Source organism: Mytilus californianus, unplaced genomic scaffold, assembly GCF_021869535.1.
Source record: "Mytilus californianus isolate M0D057914Y unplaced genomic scaffold, xbMytCali1.0.p SCAF_4, whole genome shotgun sequence".
Lineage (NCBI taxonomy): Eukaryota > Metazoa > Mollusca > Bivalvia > Mytilida > Mytilidae > Mytilus > Mytilus californianus.
In genome coordinates, this window is record NW_026262690.1 from 72,964,851 (window position 1) to 72,985,091 (window position 20,241).

The following is a 20,241-nucleotide window of genomic DNA, read 5'->3' on the forward strand; positions in this document are numbered from 1 at the left end:
ATTACCATCGCAATTTTGGTTTCATAGGTTTTGGCAATTTCTCCGATTTCCTTTTTCATACACTCCACAAATGTCTTGGCTGCATCTTCTCCACAGTAAACGACTGAATCTTTGTAGTCACCGTGGACATATTTTATGCGGTAACATAATCCAGATGGCTGATGCAGTTGATATGCCTTGGTGTAGGCTCGTGATGGATCTGGCTGGCAGGGGTCCATTTTTTCCGTAAAGCACTCAAAATCCGCATAGATTATGAATGGTACCTCATCTGGCGTTGGTAGTTTTGGAAACTGATGAAGGTTCCTTCTTCCGGCATCTCGATTCTGACCGGCTTCTTCTGACTGCAATATTCCATGTGCTCGTCTAGGATGTCCTGTCTGGAAAAGTGACACAAACACCTACGGCAGAAGTATACTGATTCTTTGTGTCCTGTCACTTGAGAGGTCAGAAGGCGTGAAAGGCTCTTAATCCAGCAGTAGTGCTGCTTGTCATTATGGGTAAAAAATATGAGGTCTATGTGTTTCTCTCCGGTGTTCTCCGATATTCTCAGGGGATATACTTAGAGATCCTCCTCTTCATCTTCACCTTTCTTAACACCATCGTAGCCAAAAAAGTTAATGTTGAGGTTTGGATTTTGCCGGCCGAATTGTAAATTGCCTTGAGGGAAACTGGGAATTCGATCCCATCAAAGTTAAGCTCGCCTGCCCACTGTTTGTACTGTGTGACTCGGTTTGCTGATTTCCTGTCTACTTCCGGATTGTAAAGTGCTGATAACACTGCCCACTTGAAGCAATGATCATCTTCATTTCTCACATTGATGATAGCTTTCTTTTGGGTGAGCTTCTGTGGGAGTGGGATGAAAGACTTCCCGGCGAGTGGTTTGAATTTGTTCAAGTGGGTTTCTAGCTTATCGATCTTTTTAAATTTCCATCCACTACCATCGCGCATATACTTGGCCATATTTTCCTGAACCTTCTCTGCCACAAGGGAAATCTCGAAATCGAGGTCTGATGATTGGGTGATCGTAACCTGACATGATCTGAAGGTGGGATATACGTAGATATTCTCTCCGGTTGCAGGGTTTGATTTCACTAACTCTTCTGTTAATGCTATTTGCACCTTCAATGCTTTCTCTTGGGTGAGGGTACTTTTGATTTCATTGGAAATGGTTCCTCGGCTGATCTGGAAAAACGTTTCCAAATTATGCTGCTTGCGTGGTTCAATTGTGACTGTACCAAATACACCTTTCAATGCATTGCGTCGGTCGACAATTTTGATTTCCTCTTCGATGGGTGCATTTTCGATATCATGTTTCACCAGCTCAGTCAGAGCAGCTCTCGCTAGTCGGGAATAGTTGGTGATTCCCCGTCTTTCGGCAATGGTCTTCAGTTCCTTTTTGGTGAAAACCTCTTCGCGAGTAAATTTGTGGGCGGTTTTGTCCTCGATTAACTTTACCAATTCCCCCTTGGGTTTCCTACTGTATCCCTTAAGTCCCTCCTTCTTCGCGATTTCTCGGAGTTCTTTCATGGTGGCTTTCACCACGATTTTCCCTCCAACTGGGGTATCCTCTTCCTCCTCCTGCTGGCGTGGTTCTTTGCTGTGTCTCCAGCAGAGCCCATCTTTTCCCGGTTTACTCTTGCAGAACTGTTCCTTCTTCCTCTTCAGTGAAGCGCCGCAAGTTTTTGGTTCTTCATTCTCAAGAAAGAAATCTTTGAACTGATCCATATTCATATCAACACTATTGGATGCCATCCCTTTATTTGTATCAATTGAAGGGGTGCTTCCTTCTAAGGTGTTTGGGGCTGGGGTATCTCTGACGTTTTGTGTGAAAGACATACTTGTATCTACCCTAGGATTACATCCCTTTAAGGTGTCTCTACCATTGTTTACAAAAAGCCATATTCTTGTTTATATCCTTAGACTAGTTGAAACACAATGAATTTGCATTTTATGTTTGAGGTTGGGGTCCCTATGCAGGATTTGTGCTTAAAAATGGCAAAAAAGTTCAATTGGTCTGGGCGTCTCAATAGAAAAGTTCGTTGGACGGATAAAACATTTCGACGTAAATGTGAGAAACGATGCCTGAACGCTGTTCGTTTAGGTGAAACTTGGATTACAGTTCTATCTCAACAGAACAAAGAATTCACGTTTATTCTTAGCATCATCAATGTTTTCCTTGCCAAATACGACTGTTTAGTGCCGCCAAAGACCAAGAAGGTATAACGATCAAGGTTGCTTTTTTATACCGTATTTAAGTCAAGCATTTTCATAAAACTATGGACGGAAAAGGTTACTGAATTCCACAACAAAGAGGTCAAAGTGCTATGCCGAAACACGACGTTGATCCCGCCAGAATGGAGGAAAGCTGGGTTTTCTCGACCACTGGGACCACACCATGATGGGAAGATGATCAAATACTTTAAAGCCAAATCTACGCGCACATGCGCGATTGGTACTTTAGATGATCTCGTTCACCAACAAAACACCACCAAACAGAGATCGACTTAAGACCTTTGGCAGCAAGTCATAAGAAATATGAAAGAAAATAAGGTGTACTGTAACTTGTACGCAGACATGCCTACTATACAGCAGGGTCGGATCCGCGTGTTTACCAATTCCCATGATTCCAACGATGAGGAAATACAGGGTTCCCGAACTTCTGAATACCTCGTACCGCATCGATAAGGTATTGCGAAGGCGAAATCGGGGTGATGTCAATGATCTCTTTGAGAAATGGATAGGTAATCTCAGTCATTTATTTCTTGGATCAAACAATTAGACATGAAGTCACAACCTCTCTTTTCAAACACAAAGGTTCGTGGTTCGATCTCTGTTCCTGGGAGAAAATTTCAGGGACCAAATTTTCGGCTCTGCCTTGACACCATTTGCGAGTATTGTCTTCAGGAACGATGATAGTCTGTCGGAAGGGTACGATAAACGGCTGACCCGCATTAAGAGAGATCCATATCACTGCACGTAAAAGACAACCTCGTAGATTTCGAAAGAGACCAGGCTAATGCGGCTACAAGGCAGCATTCGCACCAGCAAAGTAGAGAGGGATATGATTAATATAAGTTACAATAACTTGTTTCCAAATCCACTAAAAATAACTATGTTTAAACTAGCCTCTCTAGAAGGTCTATATTCTTGATGATTCTCCAAGACTGTAAAGGTTATGAGAATGTAAAGGTTACTAGTAACCAATGGGTTTAACGGTTTTCTCTGATATAGCAGGGTTACTAGTATAAAACTATGCTGCATTTTATTGTACAAGAGGTGTCGACCTGAACCAATTGGCGTGCGGGTTCTATTGAGAGGAGTCGCTTGCGGGTACACTATTGCCTGTAGATGAAATCATGATATGTACTAAATTATGACTAGTTGATTGTGAGGATTGAATGAGTTTTTAATTTGACGGTTTTTTTAATGTAAACGAACATGTACTGATCTGTTTGCTGAATTTCTTCCACCACGTCTTCATCCGAGCAAGCTTCTATCATTAAGACCTTTCTGAATATCACTTTTCTGTGACACGGAATCTAAAATAGCTGTGACTTCCTCAATTTCTATATCGAAACTATCTCTGCAGTTATGTCTCCAAAATTCTTCCAAAGTCTTGTAAGTGCTCGTTTATGTCCGAAACGAATGGCTTTCAGCTTTGTATCCATTTTCCCTTCTTAAGATAGAAATAAAAGACTTCTTGACTATGTGATAGATGTACTAGTCATAGTAACATGTCAAAGTGACGTGACATTACATTAAGTGCGGCACATAGTAAACGTCATGTGTGTGGTATTTACGAGAGGTATGATTATGATGCAACGTATTACCCTCTTTCTAGTTCTTACTATTTCTTTGCATACCATACATTCATCACCTTGTCCTCTGCCATTTTATTTTCGTGAAGTTAACTAATCAAATGGTTCTGCATGTTTGAGTTTGTGGTCACACTTGTCCAGCTTGTCCATTATTTTTTCTCACGTTCTTTGATTGCTGCATCATATTCTATCTTCATTCATTTTATATCCGTTTAAATCTTGTCGCATTAGGTTTCATACGTGCTGTCTTGTACTTTTTTAATAACCCACCATTTCATTACAGCATCCGAACTGGCCCTCGGAGCTTTCAGAATGGTGATATGGTTGTCGTTCATGTTCCAGTATTTGAAGGAACTACCCATGATCATCCCTCTTTATCAATGGCCCTTTGTGTTGTTCCATTCCCTGAAAAATGCTATTCGTAGATTGGCGAGCGTTTCCAATGGATTTTGGCTCTTTCTGATGGGTCGTCCAAGTTCGTCCCAAAAATGTTCCATTGGCGATAATCTGGAGACATTGCTGGCCACGGCAACACACGAATGTGATTATTCTCCATAAAATCATTGAAATGTGTGCCACGTGACAACGGGCGTTGTCCTGCTGAAAAACGTGGTCAAAACGATGCCTTCGGAGAAACGGGAGAACGAGTGGAGCCAGAATTTCGTTCCTATACCTTTTTTCATTTAGGTTACCTTCAATAATTGTCAGATCGGTGCGTTCCTGGTAGGTTATTCCGTCCCATACAATAATTCCGCCACCCTCAAACAGATCCGTTTCCTGTACGCACGCATCAGAAAATCATGCATTGCACCTCCGGTAGACTCTGGCTTTGCCGTCGCTAAATGTCAAGTTGAATTTCTATTCATCGGTAAAAAGGACTTGTCTCCATGTTAGCCTATTCCATCGAATCCGTACCCGAGTCCATTCAAGTCGCAACATCCTGTGACGCTGCGTAAGGATAGGTCCCTTCAACGGACGATGAGCTCTTAGGCAAACTTGATGCAGTCGGTTACAAACTGTTTGGGAATAAAGCCTGTTTTTGTTTCTTCCATGAGTTTGTCGTGCTGTTTGTGACAAGTTTACAAATCGATTCCGGAGATGAATAATGCGGATGTGACTGTCTTGACGTAACTTCGTTTCACGTTGCCTGCAACCTCGGGGACGATTATTTGTCGTGCCAGTATCTCTAAGACGAGTCTTAAGCCTTTCAATATTCATTCTAGAGACATTGGGATGATTTGCAACCTGTATTAGAGTCATTTTTGCTGCCAACAACACAATAGCTCGTTCTCTCTCATTATGACGTAGACGTGGCATTGACTTACGTGTAACTTTTTCAATTTTTTAATGCGACCTTTTGTTAACAATAGTGCTCGACACATTTAATGACCAAAAGGACAACTCAATTCCATCTTGATACAGGTAAATGTTTGAAAAAATGCTTATTTGTTTAAAATCAGAAAATGACGTAACGTCGTCTTCGAATTTTTAACAAATTAGTAAATGATAGATAAATCATTCAGGTCACTAGTTTTAATCTTGAAAATATTATAAATTAATATATGTAATTTCTTTTAATTAAAAACCAGGGTAACGTTTCTATTTTTGCCTAGTAAACATTTATTTATATCAGACAATGCACGCACGTGGACGGGGGTACTTATACCGTCCTTAAGAATGTGGCGCTTGGATTGTCCATGATAAAGTTAACTGGTCTGTATGTAGTTTTACTATCATATCTTTTTAACAACTCAGAACTCTTTGCCGATTTTGTTTTATTCTGGTACAAAACCTCTGATATAAACAGACTTTTGAAAATAATACAAAGTAGACTGTCTATTAAGTCTGTAATAGTATATAGATTTTTAGGTTGTATACCAGCTGCCCTTCGCACTAAAGTTCTTTCATCTTCATCGTTTTCTTTTTCGAAATACCCTTGAAAAAAAATCAGCCAGTGTTCAGCCTTCTCTTTATCAGTACTTACATAACACATTTTACAATCTCTTTCATCATATAATTCGGATGGGGGAATTTGGATTTTCATTTCGACTTCATATGACAAGAAATTCTTCTTTGCTGACTCTGATATGTCTTTTTCACGATTTTCACGTTCTTGTCTGACATTTGAGTTGGCTTTGTTCCTCACTAAATTTTAGTTCATTTCGACATAATTAAACTTAGCACCTCTTGAAGCTTTGCGCAAACTATGCGCCTGTGTGCCCTCTACAAGACCTTTATAGTCTTATCCCGCGACATCCCTCATTATTTTTTCCAGAGGCTATGGAATAGGCAAATTCCAGTTGTTTTTCCCAATTTTTTTTGAAATTCCGAGCCCTAATTTCAGTTTTTGGACAAAGCGCAACTCGAAACCTTCCGCAAACCATGCGCCTGTTTCTCCTCTACAACACCTATATAGCTATACCCCGTGAAACTTCACATGATTTTTTTCTCTAGAAGCCATTGAATAGGTGTAATACCACCAATTAATGCATGGTACGTCACATCCGGTTGCATACGAAAATAGGTCGAAAAAATATTCCCTTGAATTTGACAGTTGTAGGTAATTAATCCATCATTTTATCGCAGTAAAACATTTCTGGGTCATAAACATATACATGTATCTTGGGTATTTCAAAGCATCATTTTTTTTTTATTTTGGGTTTCTGTAGAATATTTTGGAAACTTGAGGTTGCATGGTTACTAAAGCTTGTACACAGGTTATATAAGGGGGGAAATTTGATTGGTTAACTGACAGTTATGGTTATTTTCTTATATGCAATGAAATTTTATGTGAATTTTTTTCTACAGTACTGGACAGGATAAAACTTTACTCATGCCAAGTATTTTTTTAATTTGAAACAAAGATAAATTCTGCACAATTTTTTGAAAAGTGCAAATTTTAAAAAGACTAATAGGGGAAAATCAATGGTGGTATTACACCTAATATGGGGTGCTGTATATGCACCTTTGACCTTGTGAGTGCTCTCATGTGTTAATATTTCTTGCTATTCAAGTGAAATATTACAAATAATGAAATGTTCTGAGTGGATTAAGTCTCCAAAACATATTTTATGAGAATATTTCCTTGAAATTGGACTCTACCATGATTATCAGTTAACAGAACAAGCCATACTTCACGGTGTTTTGGGGAGCTTTTTCTCCTTTTTTCTTATATTCTGTTATATTAGAAAGTTTTCTCTCAGAAATATTTTAATAAATATATAGTTATAAGTAAATGTGATTATTTTTTAAAGCAGTACCAACAAATTATTCACTAAAAGAGAAGCTTTTTATGTCCCTCTCTGGAACGCAGCGTAAATTTAAGTTTTACGTAAGGACTTATTAAAACCTCCAGTAAACTTTTATATGGATTGTTCATTCTGCTTGAATACTTCAATTACTCAATGTAATTTATTATAACATTTCTATCATAAATGAGTGAAAGTTACTTCATTATTTTTATTTATTGGCCTGAAAGTTGAAATTTTAAGGAAATGACATGTATAAATGGACCAAAAGAGACCTTATAAAGAAGACAAAGGATCCATTAGTGGTATTTATCATCCTAAAGTCATCTTTTGTATCAAATTCAACTGTTTGTAAACAGATGAGATAAATATTTAATCATTATTGGTCCACACTATATTCTATCATGATGCGGCTTGGTTTGGATTTTTCGAAGAAATTTTGCACGAATCGCTGAAGATGTCGTCGTATTATTATACTAGATTTTTCTCAAACTATTGAACTGATTATGACAAAGCATGACAGGAATGCTTGAAAAAAAACAGTATTACAAAGGAAAAAATCCCTTTCAGTTTATTAAATAAAAATGTCTTCTTCAGGTGTAATACCACCAAATCATGGCACGTCACATCCGGTTGCATACAAAAATAGGTCGAAAAAAATATTCCCTTGAATTTGACAGTTGTAGGTAATTAATCCATCATTTTATTGCAGTAAGGTCATAAACATATACATGTATCTTGGGTATTTCAAAGAATCATTATTGTTTTATTTGGGGTTTGTATAGAATATTTTGGAAACTTGAGGTTGATTGGTTACTAAAGCTTGTACACAGGTTAAATAAGGGGCAAATTTGATTGGTTAACTGACAGTGATAGTTATTTTCTTATATGCAATGAAATGTCATGTTAATTTTTTTAATTTGAAACAAAGATAAATTCTCCACATTTTTTTGAAAACTGCAAATTTAAAAAAAAAAAAAAAGAAAATCAATGGAGGTATTACACCAATAGGCCAACCCCCTCTGTTTTTTCCTTTTTTTTTTTAAAATTTGAGCCCTAGTTTCAGATTTTTTAACATAGCGACCTTCGATACCTTGCGCAAAAGATGCGCCTGTTTCTCCTCTACAAGACCTATATAGTCATAACCCGTGACACCCCTCATTATTTTTCTCTAGAAGCCATGGAATAGGCCAACCCCCCTGTTTTAACATTTTTTTTCAAATTTTGAGCTCTAGTTTCAGATTTTTGAACATAGCGCCCTTCGATACCTTGCGTAAAAGATGCGCCTGTTTCTCCTCTACAAGACCTATATAGTCATACCCCGTGACGACCCTTATTATTTTTCTCTAGAAGCCATGGAATAGGCCAACCCCCCTGTTTTTAACAATATTTTTCAAATTTTGAGCTCTCGTTTCAGATTTTTGAACATATCCCCCTTCAATACCTTGCGCAAAAGATGCGCCTGTTTCTCCTCTACAAGACCTATATAGTCATACCCCGTGACACCCCTCATTATTTTTCTCTAGAAGCCATGGAATAGGCCAACCCCCTGTTTTTAACAATTTTTTTTTTAATTTTGAGCTCTAGTTTCAGATTTTTGAACATAGCGCCCTTCGATACCTTGCGCAAAAGATGCGCCTGTTTCTCCTCTATAAGACCTATATAGTCATACCCCGTGACACACCCCATTATTTTTCTCTAGACGCCATGGAATAAACCAATCCCCCTTGTTTTTAACAATTTTTTTTTTAAATTTTGAGCTCTAGTTTCAGTTTTTTGAACATAGAGCCCTTCGATACCTTGCGCAAAAGATGTGCCTGTTTCTCCTCTACAAGACCTATATAGTCATACCCCTTGACACCCCTCATTATTTTTCTCTAGAAGCCATGGAATAGACCAACCCCCCTGTTTTTAGCAATTTTTTTTTTAATTTTGAGCTCTAGTTTCAGATTTTTGAACATAGCGCCCTTCGATACCTTGCGCAAAAGATGCGCCTGTTTCTCCTCTACAAGACCTATATAGTCATACCCCGTGACACCCCTCATTATTTTTCTCTAGAAGCCATGGAATAGGCCAACCCCCCTGTTTTTAACATTTTTTTTCAAAATTTAGAGCTCTAGTTTCAGATTTTTGAACATAGCGCCCTTCGATACCTTGCGCAAAAGATGCGCCTGTTTCTCCTCTACAAGACCTATATAGTCATACCCCTTGACACCCCTCATTATTTTTCTCTAGAAGCCATGGAATAGGCCAACCCCCTGTTTTTAACAATTTATTTTTTCAAATTTTGAGCTCTAGTTTCAGATTTTTGAACATAGCGCTATTCGATACCTTGCGCAAAAGATGCGTATGTTTCTACTCTACAAGACCTATATAGTCATACCCCTTGACACCCCTCATTATTTTTCTGTAGAAGCCATGGAATAGACCAACCCCCCTGTTTTTAACAATTTTTTGTTTAAATTTTGAGCTCTAGTTTCAGATTTTTCAACTTAGCGCCCTTCGATACCTTGCGCAAAAGATGCGCCTGTTTCTCCTCTACAAGACCTATATAGTCATACCCCGTGACACCCCTCATTATTTTTCTCTAGAAGCCATGGAATAGGCCAACCCCCTGTTTTTAACAATTTATTTTTTCAAATTTTGAGCTCTAGTTTCAGATTTTTGAACATAGCGCTATTCGATACCTTGCGCAAAAGATGCGTATGTTTCTCTCTACAAGACCTATATAGTCATATCCCGTGACACCCCTCATTATTTTTCTCTAGAAGCCATGGAATAGGCCAACCCCCCTGTTTTTAACAATTTCTTTTCACAATTTGAGCTCTTGTTTCAGATTTTTCAACATAGCGCCCTTCGATACCTTGCGAAAAAGATGCGCATGTTTCTCCTCTACAAGACCTATATAGTCATACCCCGTGACACCCCTCATTATTTTTCTCTAGAAGCCATGGAATAGGCCAACCCCCCCTGTTTTTAACAAATTTTTTTTCACAATTTGAGCTCTAGTTTCAGATTTTTGAACATAGCGCCCTTCGATACCTTGCGCAAAAGATGCGCCTGTTTCACCTCTACAAGACCTATATAGTCATACCCCGTGACACCCCTCATTATTTTTCTCTAGAAGCCATGGAATAGGTCAACCCCCCTGTTGCTAACATTTGTTTTTCAAAATTTTTAGCTCCAGTTTCAGATTTTTGAACGTAGCGACCTTCGATACCTAGCGCAAAAGATGCGCCTGATTCTCCTCTACAAGACCTATATAGTCATACCCCGTGACACCCCTCATTATTTTTCTCTAGAAGCCATGGAATATGCCAATCCCCCTGTTTTTAATATTTTTTTTCAAAATTTAGAGCTCTAGTTTCAGATTTTTGAACATAGCGCCCTTCGATACCTTGCGCAAAAGATGCGCCTGTTTCTCCTCTATAAGACCTATATAGTCATACCCCGTGACACACCCCATTATTTTTCTCTAGAAGCCATGGAATAGACCAACCCCCCTGTTTTTAACAATTTTTTTTTTTAATTTAGAGCTCTAGTTTCAGATTTTTCAACATAGCGCCCTTCGATACCTTGCGCAAAAGATGCGCCTGTTTCTCCTCTACAAGACCTATATAGTCATACCCCTTGACACCCCTCATTATTTTTCTGTAGAAGCCATGGAATAGGCCAACCCCCTGTTTTTAACAATTTATTTTTTCAAATTTTGAGCTCCAGTTTCAGATTTTTGAACATAGCGCTATTCCATACCTTGCGCAAAAGATGCGTATGTTTCTCCTCTACAAGACCTATATAGTCATATCCCGTGACACCCCTCATTATTTTTCTCTAGAAGCCATGGAATAGGCCAACCCCCCTGTTTTTAACAATTTTTTTTCACAATTTGAGCTCTAGTTTCAGATTTTTCAACATAGCGCCCTTCGATACCTTGCGAAAAAGATGCGCATGTTTCTCCTCTACAAGACCTATATAGTCATACCCCGTGACACCCCTCATTATTTTTCTCTAGAAGCCATGGAATAGGCCAACCCCCCCTGTTTTTAACAATTTTTTTTCACAATTTGAGCTCTAGTTTCAGATTTTTGAACATAGCGCCCTTCGATACCTTGCGCAAAAGATGCGCCTGTTTCACCTCTACAAGACCTATATAGTCATACCCCGTGACACCCCTCATTATTTTTCTCTAGAAGCCATGGAATAGACCAACCCCCTGTTTTTATACGACCGCAAAAAAATTTTGTGGTCGTATATTGGTATGACGTTGGCGTCGTCGTCGTCGTCGTCCGGCGTCGTCGTCCGAAGACACATTGGTTTTCGCACTCTAACTTTAGTTTAAGTGAATGGATCTTTTTGAAATTTTACCATAAGGTTAAATACCACAAAAGGAAGGTTGGGATTGATTTTGGGGGTTATGGTACCAACAGTTAAGGAATTAGGGGCCAAAAAGGGGCCAAAAATAAGCATTTTCTAGTTTCCAGACAATAACTGTGGAACGGTGTATGGATCTCTCTGAAATTATACTACAAGTTTCCATACCACAAAGGGATGGTTAGGATTTGCTTTGGGGGGTTATGGCTCAAACCGTTTAGGAATTAGGGGCAAAAAAGGGGGAAAAACAAGGTTGTCCTGGTTAATGGACAAATACTTTAATACAAAACATAATTTAAAGCAGTGTAAGGGAGATAAATCAAATACATCATTGAAATTATCTCCCTTACACTGCTTTTAAATTATGTATAAAGTAATGGTTAATGAACAATAAAGATAATTTAAAACAGTGTAAGGGAGGTAATCCAAATACAACGTTTTGGTTACTTCCCTTACACTGCTTTTAAATTATGTTTAAAGAAATGCATATTTATAAAGGAAGACCAGTAAAAATATCTGCAAATGTTGCATCTTTTTTTTTTAACAAAAAAATCCATATGAAGGTCCAAAGGGTCCAAAATTAAACTTTGTTTGATTTTAGCAAAAATTGAATATATGAGGTTCTTTGATATGCTGAATCTAAACATGTATTTAGATTTTTGATTTTTGGCCCAGTTTTCAAGTTGGTCCAAATTGGGGTCCAAAATTAAACTTTGTTTGATTTCTACAAAAATTGAATATATGGGGTTCTTTGATATGCTGAATCTAACCATGTATTTAGATTTTTTATTTGTGGACCCCTTTATCAAATTGGTTCATATTGAGGTCAAAAGGGTCCAAAATTAAACTTTGTTTGATTTCATCTGAAATTGAATTATTGGGGTTCTTTGATATTCCAAATCTAACCGTGTATTTAGATTTTTAATTTTGGGTCCTGTTTTTTAAATTGGTCTACATTAAGGTCCAAAGGGTCCAAAATTAAACTTAGTTTGATTTTAGCAAAAATTGAATTTTTAGGGTTCTTTGATATGCTGAATCTAAACATGTGTTTAGATTTTTGATTATGGGCCCAGTTTTCAAGTTGGTCCAAGATAGGGTCCAGTATTTAAACTTTGTTTGATTTCAACAAAAATTGAATATATGGGGTTCTTTGATATGCTGAATCTAAACATGTATTTAGATTTTTTATTATGGGCCCAGTTTTCAAGTTGGTCCAAATTGGGGTCCAAAATTAAACTTTGTTTGATTTCAACAAAAATTGAATAAATGAGGTTCATTGATATGCTGAATCTAACCATGTATTTAGATTTTTTATTTGTAGGCCCCGCTATAAAATTGGTTCATATTGAGGTCAAAAGGGTCCAAAATTAAACTTTGTTTGATTTCATCAGAAATTGAATTATTGGGGTTCTTTACTATGCCAAATCTAACCATGTTTTTAGATTTTTAATTTGGGTCCTGTTTTTTAAATTGGTCTTCATTGAGGTCCAAAGAGTCCAAAATTAAACTTAGTTTGATTTTAGCAAAAATTGAATTCTTAGGGTTCTTTGATATGCTGAATCTAAACATGTGTTTAGATTTTTGATTATGGGCCCAGTTTTCAAGTTTGTCCAAGTTGGGGTCCAAAATTAAACTTTGTTTGATTTTAACAAAAATTGAATATATGGGGTTCTTTGATATGCTGAATCTAACCATGTATTTTGATTTTGGACATTGGACCATAATAGGCAAATTAAAAAACATTCAAGTTCTTAGACCACATTCTTTCTGTGTCAGAAACCTATGCTGTGTCAAATATTTAATAACAATCCAAATTCAGAGCTGTATCAAGCTTGAATGTTGTGTCCATACTTGCCCCAACTGTTCAGGATTCGACCTCTGCGGTCGTATCAAGCTGCGCCCCAGCGAAGCATTTTATTAACAATTTTTTTTTCAAATTTTGAGCTCTAGTTTCAGATTTTTGAACATGGCGCTATTCGATGCCTTGCGCAAAAGATGCGCATGTTTCTCCTCTACAAGACCTATATAGTCATATCCCGTGACACCCTGCATTATTTTTCTCTAGAAGCCATGGAATAGGCCAATCCCCCTGTTTTTAACATTTCTTTTTCAAAACTTTGAGCTCTAGTTTCAGATTTTTGAACATAGCGGCCTTCGATACCTTGCGCAAAAGATGCGCCTGTTTCTCTTCTACAAGACCTATATAGTCATACCAGTGACACCACCCATCATTTTTCTCTAGAAGCCATGGAATAGACCAACCCCCCTGTTTTTAACAATTTTATTTTTTAATTTTGAGCTGTAGTTTCAGATTTTTGAACATAGCGCCATTCGATACCTTGCTTAAAAGATGCGCCTGTTTCTCCTCTACAAGACCTATATAGTCATACCCCGGGGACACCCCTCATTATTTTTCTCTAGAAGCCATGGAATAGACCAACCCCCCTGTTTTTAACATTTGTTTTTCAAAATTTTGAGCTCTAGTTTCAGATTTTTGAACATAGCGACCTTCGATACCTTGCGCAAAAGATGCGCCTCTTTCTTCTCTACAAGACCTATATAGTCATACCCCGTGACACCCCTCATTATTTTTCTCTAGAAGCCATGGAATAGGCCAACCCCCCTGTTTTTAATATTTTTTTTCAAAATTTTGAGCTCTAGTTTCAGATTTTTGAACATAGCGCCCTTCGATACCTTGCTTAAAAGATGCGCCTGTTTCTCCTCTACAAGACCTATATAGTCATACCCCGTGACACCCCCCATTATTTTTCTGTAGAAGCCATGGAATAGGCCAATCCCCCTATTTTTAACAATTTTTTTTTTTAATTTTGAGCTCTAGTTTCAGATTTTTGAACATAGCGCCCTTCGATACCTTGCGCAAAAGATGCGCCTGTTTCTCCTCTATAAGACCTATATAGTCATACCCCTTGACACCCATCATTATTTTTCTCTAGAAGCCATGGAATAGGCCAACCGCCCTGTTTTTATACGACCGCAAAAAAATTTTGTGGTCGTATATTGGTATGACGTTGGCGTCGTCGTCGTCGTCGTCCGGCGTCGTCGTCCGAATACACATTGGTTTTCGCACTCTAACTTTAGTTTAAGTGAATGGATCTTTTTGAAATTTTACCATAAGGTTAAATACCACAAAAGGAAGGTTGGGATTGATTTTGGGGGTTATGGTACCAACAGTTAAGGAATTAGGGGCCAAAAAGGGGCCAAAAATAAGCATTTTCTAGTTTCCAGACAATAACTGTGGAACGGTGTATGGATCTCTCTGAAATTATACTACAAGTTTCCATACCACAAAGGGATGGTTAGGATTTGCTTTGGGGGGTTATGGCTCAAACCGTTTAGGAATTAGGGGCAAAAAAGGGGGAAAAACAAGGTTGTCCTGGTTAATGGACAAATACTTTAGTACAAAACATAATTTAAAGCAGTGTAAGGGAGATAAATCAAATACATCATTGAAATTATCTCCCTTACACTGCTTTTAAATTATGTATAAAGTAATGGTTAATGAACAATAAAGATAATTTAAAACAGTGTAAGGGAGGTAATCCAAATACAACGTTTTGGCTACTTCCCTTACACTGCTTTTAAATTATGTTTAAAGAAATGCATATTTATAAAGGAAGACCAGTAAAAATATCTGCAAATGTTGCATCATTTTTTTTTACAAAAAAATCCATATGAAAATTTGACACTATATTTTTAATTCTATTATAAAGTAGATTAAGTTAGCACTATGGTAAATTTAAATGGGTAATTATGGTTGCCAACTCCATTGGAAATTTGAATTGAGATTATGACCATATCTTGAAGGAAAGAACTTTTGGGGGGGAAAAAGGGGGGGGGGATAAAAAAAAATTGTGGGGGGTCAATTTTTTCTCATTTCAGATTTCAGAAATTAAAAAGAATTATTCTTCAAATATTATTTTTTTTTCAAATTTCAAATATTGAAAAATTTCAAGAAGTAATCTTTAATTGCACAGTATGGCGCATTAGATTTGTAAAATCTTTGATCACATTTATTTATTTGTTATGCTGAATCTAACAGTGTATTTAGATTTTTAATTTTGGGTCCAGTTTTCAAAATTGTCTACATTAAGGTCCAAAGGGTCCAAAATCAAACTTTGTTTGATTTTAGCAAAAATTGAATATATGAGGTTCTTTGATATGCTGAATCTAAACATGTATTTAGATTTTTGATTTTTGGCCCAGTTTTCAAGTTGGTCCAAATTGGGGTCCAAAATTAAACTTTGTTTGATTTCAACAAAAATTGAATATATGGGGTTCTTTGATATGCTGAATCTAACCATGTATTTGGATTTTTTATTTGTGGACCCCGTTATCAAATTGGTTCATATTGAGGTCAAAAGGGTCCAAAATTAAACTTTGTTTGATTTCATCTAAAATTGAATTATTGGGGCTCTTTGATATTCATAATCTAACCGTGTATTTAGATTTTTAATTTTGGGTCCTGTTTTTTAAATTGTTCTACATTAAGGTCCAAAGGGTCCAAAATTAAACTTAGTTTGATTTTAACAAAAATTGAATTCTTGGGGTTCTTTGATATGCTGAATCTAAACATGTGTTTAGATTTTTGATTATGGGCCCAGTTTTCAAGTTGGTCCAAGATAGGGTCCAGTATTTAAACTTTGTTTGATTTCAACAAAAATTGAATATATGGGGTTCTTTGATATGCTGAATGTAAACATTTATTTAGATTTTTGATTATGGGCCCAGTTTTCAAGTTGGTCCAAATTGGGGTCCAAAATTAAACTTTGTTTGATTTCAACAAAAATTGAATACATGAGGTTCTTTGATATGCTGAATCTAACCATGTATTTAGATTTTTTATTTGTAGGCCCCGCTATCAAATTGGTTCATATTGAAGTCAAAAGGGTCCAAAATTAAACTTTGTTTGATTTCATCCAAAATTGAATTATTGGGGTTCTTTGATATGCCAAATCTAACCGTGTTTTTAGATGTTTAATTTGGGTCCCGTTTTTTAAATTGGTCTTCATTGAGGTCCAAAGGGTCCAAAATTAAACTTAGTTTGATTTTAACAAAAATTGAATTCTTGGGGTTCTTTGATATGCTGAATCTAAACATGTGTTTAGATTTATGATTATGGGCCCAGTTTTCAAGTTGGTCCAAGTTGGGGTCCAAAATCAAACTTTTTTTGATTTCAACAAAAATTGAATATATGGGGTTCTTTGATATGCTGAATCTAACCATGAATTTAGATTTTTTATTTGTGGGCCCCGCTATCAAATTGGTTCATATTGAGGTCAAAAGGGTCCAAAATTAAACTTTGTTTGATTTCATCAAAATTGAATTATTGGGGTTCTTTGATATTCCAAATCTAACCGTGTATTTAGATTTTTGATTTTAAGTCCCGTTTTTTAAATTGGTCTACATTAAGGTCCAAAGGGTCCAAAATTAAACTTAGTTTGATTTTAGCAAAAATTGAATTCTTGGGGTTCTTTGATATGCTGAATCTAAACATGTGTTTAGATTTTTGATTATGGGCCCAGTTTTCAAGTTTGTCCAAGTTGGGGTCCAAAATTAAACTTTGTTTGATTTTAACAAAAATTGAATATATGGGGTTCTTTGATATGCTGAATCTAACCATGTATTTTGATTTTGGACATTGGACCATAATAGGTAAATTAAAAAAATTCAAGTTCTTAGACCACATTCTTTCTGTGTCAGAAACCTATGCTGTGTCAAATATTTAATAACAATCCAAATTCAGAGCTGTATCAAGCTTGAATGTTGTGTCCATACTTGCCCCAACTGTTCAGGGTTCGACCTCTGCGGTCGTATCAAGCTGCGCCCCAGCGAAGCATTTTATTAACATTTGTTTTTTAAATTTTGAGCTCTAGTTTCAGATTTTTGAACATAGCGCCCTTCGATACCTTGCGCAAAAGATGCGCCTGTTTCTCCTCCATAGACCTATAATGCATACCACGTGACACCCCTCATTATTTTTCTCTAGAAGCCATGGAATAGACCAACCCCCCTGTTTTTAACAATTTTTTTTTACATTTTGAGCTCTAGTTTCAGATTTTTGAACATAGCGCCCTTCGTTATCTTGCGCAAAAGATGCGCCTGTTTCTCCTCTTCAAGACCTATATAGTCATACCCCGTGACACCCCCCATTATTTTTCTCTAGAAGCCATGGAATAGACCAACCCCCCTGTTCTTCACATTTTTTTTTTTTATTTTGAGCTATAGTTTTAGATTTTTGAACATAGCGCCCTTCGATACGTTGCGCAAAAGATGCGCCTGTTTCTCCTCTACAAGACCTATATAGTCATACCCCGTGACACCCCCCATTATTTTTTTCTAGAAGCCATGGAATAGACCAACCCCCTTGTTTTTAACATTTTTATTTTTAATTTTGAGCTCTAGTTTCAGATTTTTGAACATAGCGCCCTTCGATACCTTGCGCAAAAGATGCGCCTGTTTCTCCTCTACAAGACCTATATAGTCATACCCCGTGACACCCCTCATTATTTTTCTCTAGAAGCCATGGAATAGACCAACCCCCCTGTTTTTTTTAACAATTTTTTTTTTAATTTTGAGCTCTAGTTTCAGATTTTTGAACATAGCGCCCATCGATACCTTGCGCAAAAGATGCGCCTGTTTCTCCTCTACAAGACCTATATAGTCATACCCCTTGACACCCCTCATTATTTTCCTTTAGAAGCCATGGAATAGGCCAACCCCCCTGTTTTTTAACATTTGTTTTTCAAAATTTTTAGCTCCAGTTTCAGATTTTTGAACATAGCGACCTTCGATACCTTGCTTAAAAGATGCGCCTGTTTCTCCTCTAAAAGAACTATATAGTCATACCCCATGACACCCCTCATTATTTTTCTGTAGAAGCCATGGAATAAGGAAATCCCCCTGTTTTTAACATTTGTTTTTCAAAATTTTTAGCTCCAGTTTCAGATTTTTGAACATAGCGACCTTCGATACCTTGCGCAAAAGATGCGCCTGTTTCTCCTCTACAAGACCTATATAGTCATACCCCTTGACACCCCTCATTATTTTTCTCTAGAAGCCATGGAATAGGCCAACCCCCCTGTTTTTAACATTTGTTTTTCAAAATTTTTAGCTCCAGTTTCAGATTTTTTAACATAGCGCCCTTCGATACCTTGCGCAAAAGATGCGCCTGTTTCTCTTCTACAAGACCTATATAGGCATACCCCGTGACACCCCTCATTATTTTTCTCTAGAAGCCATGGAATAGGCCAACCCCCCTGTTTTTAACATTTGTTTTTCAAAATTTTTAGCTCCAGTTTCAGATTTTTGAACATAGCGACCTTCGATACCTTGCGCAAAAGATGCGCCTGTTTCTCCTCTACAAGACCTATATAGTCATACCCCGTGACACCCCTCATTGTTTTTCTCTAGAAGCCATGGAATAGGCCAACCCCCCTGTTTTTAACATTTTTTTTTTCAAAATTTTGAGCTCTAGTTTCAGATTTTTTAACATAGCGCCCTTCGATACCTTGCGCAAAAGATGCGCCTGTTTCTCCTCTACAAGACCTATATAGTCATACCCCGTGACACCCCTCCTTATTTTTCTGTAGAAGCCATGGAATAAGGTAATCCCCCTGTTTTTAACAATTTTTTTTTTTAATTTTGAGCTCTAGTTTCAGATTTTTGAACATAGCGCCATTCGATACCTTGCGCAAAAGATGCGCCTGTTTCTCTTCTACAAGAATTATATAGTCATACCCCGTGACACCCCTCATTATTTTTCTCTAGAAGCCATGGAATAGACCAACCCCCCTGTTTTTAACATTTTTTTTTTTAATTTTGAGCTCTAGTTTCAGATTTTTGAACATAGCGCCATTCGATACCTTGCGCAAAAGATGCGCCTGTTTCTCCTCTTCAAGACCTATATAGTCATACCCCGTGACACCCCTCATTATTTTTCTCTAGAAGCCATGGAATAGACCAACCCCCTGTTTTTAACATTTTTTTTTTTTAATTTTGAGCTCTAGTTTCAGATTTTTTAACATAGCGCCCTTCGATGCCTTGCGCAAAAGATGCGTCTGTTTCTCCTCTACAAGATCTATATAGTCATACCCCGTGACACCCCTCATTATTTTTCTCTAGAAGCCATGGAATAGACCAACCCCCCTGTTTTTAACAATATTTTTTTTATATTATGAGCTCTAGTTTCAGATTTTTGAACATAGCGCCCGTCGATACCTTGCGCAAAAGATGCGCCTGTTTCTCCTCTACAAGACCTTTATAGTCATACTCCGTGACACCCCTCATTATTTTTCTCTAGAAGCCATGGAATAGGCCAACCCCCATTTCTGCAAATGTGTATCTTAGTTCAATTTAACAATGACATCAAAGGTGCTGTATTTTACAGGGAAGGACTACTTTTACATACGTTCTAAATTGAAGTGGGTGCATTAGTGGTCTTACACCTACAAATAATCCCTTGACAGATGCAGATTTACTGTGGTACTGAATATTAGCCTAAAAAGAGATGTGACTTGTTTTATCAATGGATGGGATAAATACCATTTCAAGATAGAGTTGAAATTGCAATATTTGGACGGAATGTCTGCTTTTTTAAATATTTTTCATTTAACGGCCGTTGCTGTCTTATTCATTTTTTCGGTTGGTAGATATATCGCCTTATTGTTCGCTGGCTTATTTTTCGCTAGTTATTGTTCGCTAGCTTCAGCCTGGTGACTGGACAACAGAAGTGGTTCATAGTAAAATTGAATTGTTTTTTGACCCAACATTCACTTAAAAATACT

The 20,241-nt window shown here is 37.2% G+C and overlaps 1 long non-coding RNA gene across 5 annotated transcripts; it reads right to left on the minus strand.

Moving 5' to 3' along the window:
• Positions 1 to 8,505: 8,505 nt before the first annotated feature.
• LOC127738511 (uncharacterized) lies at positions 8,506 to 19,650 on the minus strand. Of its 5 annotated transcripts, XR_008000082.1 has the most exons (6): positions 18,825 to 19,650; positions 18,422 to 18,646; positions 13,993 to 14,122; positions 10,820 to 10,857; positions 9,930 to 10,108; positions 8,799 to 9,219 (listed from the first exon to the last, which is right to left on the minus strand). It is a non-coding gene; the product is annotated as an uncharacterized LOC127738511 (long non-coding RNA). The 5 variants fall into 5 exon arrangements; XR_008000081.1 differs by lacking the exons at positions 9,930 to 10,108; positions 10,820 to 10,857 and adding an exon at positions 8,506 to 8,686 and having other exon boundaries at positions 8,866 to 9,257; positions 18,825 to 19,647; XR_008000083.1 differs by lacking the exon at positions 9,930 to 10,108.
• Positions 19,651 to 20,241: the final 591 nt, after the last annotated feature.